This window comes from Bos mutus, chromosome 8 (assembly GCF_027580195.1).
Source record: "Bos mutus isolate GX-2022 chromosome 8, NWIPB_WYAK_1.1, whole genome shotgun sequence".
Lineage (NCBI taxonomy): Eukaryota > Metazoa > Chordata > Mammalia > Artiodactyla > Bovidae > Bos > Bos mutus.
This window is the reverse complement of record NC_091624.1, coordinates 10,442,310-10,448,309: the sequence shown is the minus strand read 5'-3', so window position 1 is coordinate 10,448,309 and position 6,000 is coordinate 10,442,310.

Genomic DNA, 6,000 nt, shown 5'->3' with positions numbered 1-6,000 from the left:
TCTCAAACCAGAGGAGAGCCCTGCCCCATGTTGAGAGGTACAGGGGCAGCCTGTTATCAGGGCCCTGAAGTCAGTTCCTGCGGTGCCATACACTTGAGCTCTGTCCTGGGTAAGCAGTTGGATGCTCAGTTCTGTTCAGTTCAGTCACTCAGTCATGTCCAACTCTTTTTGACCCCGTGGACTGTAGCTTGCCAGGCTTTTCTGTCCATCATCAGCTCCTGGAGCTTTCTCAAACTCATGTCCATGGAGTAGGTGATGCCATCCAACCATCTCATCCTCTGTTGTCCCCTTCTCCTCCTGCCTTCAATCTTACCCAGCATCAGGGTCTTTTCCAATGAGTCAGTTCTTCACATCAGGTGGCCAAAGTATTGGAGTTTCAACTTTAGCATTAGTCTTTCAGTGAATATTCAGGACTAATTTCCTTTAGGATTGACTGGCTTGATCTCCTTGCAATTGGGGATCAACTATCACCCCATGGGTCTACTATAGACACAGGCCAACTAAAGCCGTCCCCTTTACCACCACCCTCACCAAGTGACCAGCTGCCCAGCCATTCCCTCAATGATCTAACCCCTTTGTCTTTGTTTTTGGCTGTGCCTCAAGGCATGCAGGCGGAGAAAGCAATGGCACCCCACTCCAGTACTCTTGCCTGGAAAATCCCATGGATGGAGGAGCCTGGTAGGCTACAGTCCACGGGGTCGCTAAGAGTCGGACACGACTGAGCGACTTCACTTTCACTTCTCACTTTCATGCATTGGAGAAGGAAATGGCCACCCACTCCAGTATTCTTGCCCGGAGAATCCCAGAGACGGGGGAGCCTGTTGGGCTGCCGTCTATGGGGTCGCACAGAGTCAGACATGACTGAAGCGACTTAGCAGCAGCAGCAGCAAGGCATGCAGGATCTTAGTTCCCTCGCCAGGGATAGAACCTGGGCCCCCTGCAGTGGAAGCTTGGAGTCCTAACCATTGGACCCCAGAGAATTCCCCCTAATCCCTTCATTTTAAATATATAAACATTGGATGGAAAAATAAATGCCAAAATAATTGCAGGATTTAAATAAGCCTAGAATTGCCTGAAAAATAGTTGTGTTCTTCGGGAAGCGTTTTTCCTCTGTCTGATCAGGAAACAGAGGGATGTCTCACCGCTTGACCTGGTGGCCTGGAATTCCCTTTCAGCCCTGGAATGCCCTACTTTTCATTTCTGGTTAACTAAGTTTAGTGAGAATTCAAAACACTGATTAAGCCCAGAAGACCTGGTTTGTATTTGAAAGTTTGGAAGCCATGCTTTCCGGTTTGGCAACTCTTGCACACCATGAAGTTTATACAATTTGACATAATAATATAATTTCCTGCAAGTATCCAAAAGATACATGTGATACTGTGATTTATAGTAAGAATTTGGCCTTTATTCTGTTCCTGGTGCAGATTCCTAAAACCCTTGGAATGTCCTAAGTGATTGAAAACAATAAAGGTGTCTTTGTTATGTTAATGAGGTAACTTTCAAAATACCGCCAGATAACCTAAGAATGGGGGCTGATTGCCAAGGGAATCAACCTTATGATTTTGTGTCTGAGTTTTCAGTCTGGTCCTTACAACCCTAACTTTAACCCTCCACCTCCTGGGAGGGGAAAGGAGCTAGAGATTAAGCTCCCTCACCAATGGCCAATGATTTAATTAATCATGGCTGTGTAATGGGGCCTCATAAAAATCCAAAAGGATAGAGTTCAGAGAGCTTCTGGACTGATGAAGTGCTAGGAGGATGGTGTGCTTTGAGAGGGTATGTGAGTTCCACAGCCCTTCCCTCATACCTTGCCCTACACATCTCCTCCATCTGGCTGTTCATCTGTTGTTGTTCAGTCGCTAAGTTGTATCTTTGTGACTAAATAAATGGACTGTAGAATGCCAGGTTTCCCTGTCCTTCACTATCTCCCAGAGTTTGCTTGAATTTATGTTTGTTGAGTCGGTGATGCCATCCAACCATCTCATCCTCTGTCACCCTCCTTCTCCTCTTCCCCTCAATCTTTCCCAGCATGAAGGTCTTTTCCAATGAGTTGGCTTTTTGCATCAGGTGGCCAAAGTATTGGAGCTGCAGCTTCAGCATCAGTCAGTCCTTTCAATGAATATTCAGGGTTGATTTCCTTTAGGATTGAGTGGTTTGATCTGCTTGCTGTCCAAGGGACTCTCAAGGGTCTTCTCCAGCACCAAAGTTCGAAAGCATCAATTCTTTGGCCTCAGCCTTCTTTATGGTCCAATTCTCACATCTGTACATGACTACTGAAAAAACCATAGCTTTGACTAGACATACATATGCTCATCTATATCCTTCATAATATCCTCTATAATATGCTACCTTATAATTACCTATATAAGGTAAATGGAAGCAAATATTGCTCAGTCCTGTGAGTTGCTCTAGCAAACTAATCAAACCCAAGGATGTGCTCATGGGAACCTCTGACTATAGCCAATTGGTCAGAAGCACGAGGAACTACATGGGCTTTCGATTGACAGCTGAAGTGTGTGTGGGGGGAGGCAGTCTCGTGACACTGAACCTATAAGCTGTGGGATCTGATGCTTTCTCCAGCCAGGTAGTGTCAGAACAGAGTTGAACTGTACACCCAGCTGGTGTGAGAACTACACACACATCAGAATCAGTCACAATCAGAATATACCTATATCTTTTGGTTAAGTGAGGATGTTCGTTGCAGTTTTAACTACAAATTAATTTTTTTTAAAATAGAGCCAACTTTAGCACATCAGTTAAGTGGAAAACTATACAATCATTTAAAATGATATTGTGAAAGAATTTTTATTGACTTGTGAAAATGATCACAATATACTATAAATGGAGGGGGCAAAGCAGTTTACAAAATATTGTATGTGTGAGTCAGATTTTGTAAAACAAAACTTGTAAAGGCTGAAGGCCATGAGACAAAATGTCACAATGGTTATCTCTGCATGCTAGGCTTACTGGTATTGTCATTTTCTTATCTATATTTTTTTTTAACTTTTATTAATAAATATGTATTACTTTTGATAGGGACAAAGTAGGATAATCAAATAGGTAGCCCAGAAATTTCATTAGGGGATCATAAATAGAGAGGGAATTTTAAGGGACTTTGGGGGACTATACCCACTCCAGTTCTTGCCTGGAGAATCCCAGGGACGGGGGAACCTGGTGGGCTGCCGTCTATGGGGTCGCACAGAGTTGGACACTACTGAAGCGACTTGGAACCGGAGATCAAATTGCCAACATCCGCTGGATCATAGAAAAAGCAAGAGAGTTCCAGAAAAACATCTATTTCTGCTTTATTGACTATGCCAAAGCCTTTGACTGTGTGGATCACAATAAACTGTGGAAAATTCTGAAAGAGATGGGAATACCAGACCACCTGATCTGCCTCTTGAGAAATTTGTATGCAGGTCAGGAAGCAACAGTTAGAACTGGACATGGAACAACAGACTGGTTCCAAATAGGAAATGGAGTTCATCAAGGCTATATATTGTCACCCTGTTTATTTAACTTATATGCAGAGTACATCATGAGAAACGCTGGGCTGGAAGAAACACAAGCTGGAATCAAGATTGCCAGGAGAAATATCAATAACCTCAGATATGCAGATGACACCACCCTTATGGCAGAAAGTGAAGAGGAACTCAAAAGCCTCTTGATGAAAGTGAAAGTGGAAAGTGAAAAAGTTGGCTTAAAGCTCAACATTCAGAAAACGAAGATCATGGCATCCGGTCCCACCACTTCATGGGAAATAGATGGGGAAACAGTGGAAACATTGTCAGACTTTATTTTTCTGGGCTCCAAAATCACTACAGATGGTGACTGCAGCCATGAAATTAAAAGACGCTTACTCCTTGGAAGGAAAGTTATGACCAATACAATAGCATATTCAAAAGCAGAGACATTACTTTGCCAACAAAGGTTCGTCTAGTCAAGGCTATGGTTTTTCCTGTGGTCATGTACGGATGTGAGAGTTGGACTGTGAAGAAGGCTGAGCGCCGAAGAATTGATGCTTTTGAACTGTGATGTTGGAGAAGACTCTTGAGAGTCCCTTGGACTGCAAGGAGATCCAACCAGTCCATTCTGAAGGAGATCAGCCCTGGGATTTCTTTGGAAGGAATGATGCTAAAGCTGAAACTCCAGTACTTTGGCCACCTCATGCGAAGAGTTGACTCATTGGAAAAGACTTTGATGCTGGGAGGGATTGGGGGCAGGAGAAGGGGACGACAGAGGATGAGATGGCTGGATGGCATCACTGACTCGATGGACGTGACTCTCAGTGAACTCCGGGAGTTGGTGATGGACAGGGAGGCCTGGCGTGCTGCGACTCATGGGGTCGCAAAGAGTCGGACACGACTGAGCGACTGATCTGATCTGATCTGATCTGAAGCGACTTAGCAGCAGCAGTAAGTTAATGATCACTTAAGCAATCAGATTTGATTAATTGTAAAATCAAGTAGGCTTGCGTAGCAACAGAAACCATGAAGCAGAAGCATGGCCGAAACAATACAATGGTGGCATGAGACCCACATCTCGCCCAGTGAGCTCAGGAAGTTAATGACTCCTAGGACACGCTCTTTGCACACATAAAAAACGATTTACGGAAAGGTGACAGTTCAAAGTGAAAGACCTTCATTGTACTGAGACCTGAAGTAATTTTTCCATAGTGCCAGCTTGACCATGTAGGGACAAGAAAATTCCCCTACCCAACCTGGAGGAGGAGTTGATGATGGAAGTGTGACATCTATTGAAGAATAAGAAAGAAATCGGTCTTTTTCCCCTCCCCACATTTCCTTTGATTATAAAAACATAAGCCATGGAGTTCTTGAGGCGGCACCCTCTCACCAATCAATTGTAAGCCTCATAAGAGTCCTATTCTAATAAATCACTTTTTATCAATTACTTTGCCTCTTGCTGAATTCTTTCTGTTCTGAGACATAAAGGACTGGAGCAGAGCCCCCTAATGGTTTCACTTCTGGAGTAGGGGAATTCACTTGGAAAATAATTAAGTCTGAGTTTTCTGCAACCAGGGAATCCAGAACTTAAGGAGAAAGGAAGGTGGGTGTGTAAGAAATCAGGGCATTGCAAGCATAAAACACCTCGTCTAACCACGGCCCTTTCCCGGGTCACTTCTTGTCTAGTGAGCAAATGCGCTATCACAGTGTCTCTGGGTGGTCGGGGCTAGGGAGTACTTTGCACACTGTGGAAAATTTTCCGGGGAGATACCCAGGAGAGATAGTGAGGCATCTCAGGAATTTGAGAGTTGAACAAACTTAGTTCATGCTTGGGAAGTGAGGTCAGTCAGCTGGAAAAGCACCTTGTCTAAGCAGTCCGTTGAAACTGGGTGAGTGAAGAGTCATGAGACGTGGTGGAGCCCAGCCAAGATCTGGAGTGGAGGCGGAAGGTGGCATGAACCACGTGGGGAGGAAGAGGCAGCAGAAGGCAGGAAACGGACAGTGGAGGCGGGAGTAAAGGTGGTGACGAGGCAGGTTCGGTCCGGTGATCAGGCCTGAGTGAGACCCCACCCCAAAAGGGCAGGGGCAGCTCCCCCTGTGGGCACCGTAGGGGGTCACCTGGCACCCAGCCTTAGGCCGCCCGGAGCCTAGAAAAGTCCCAGCCTCAGAGGCCTCACCCGGAGATTGAGAGCAATGCCAAAGCTCAGGCCCACTCCAGACCTACTAAGTCAGAGTTTGCATTTTTACAAGATCCCCGGGGAAATTCAGAGACACACTGGAGTATGAGGAGGACTAATTTAGGAAAAAATATCCCCAATACATGCTCCTTGGCTCATCCTGAGTACATTCATCTTCAGATTCCTGAAGACTTCCCATGGACCTAACACCAAGAAGATGATGTCAGGCAGGGCTGGGTAAACCTCAGCGTGGGAATGGACATCTCTGTGTCTCCTTTGTGTAGCATCGGAATCTGTTTTACAAGCCACAATCCTTATGCAAAACCCTTGGGGCCAAATGTGTTTTAGAATTCAGAATT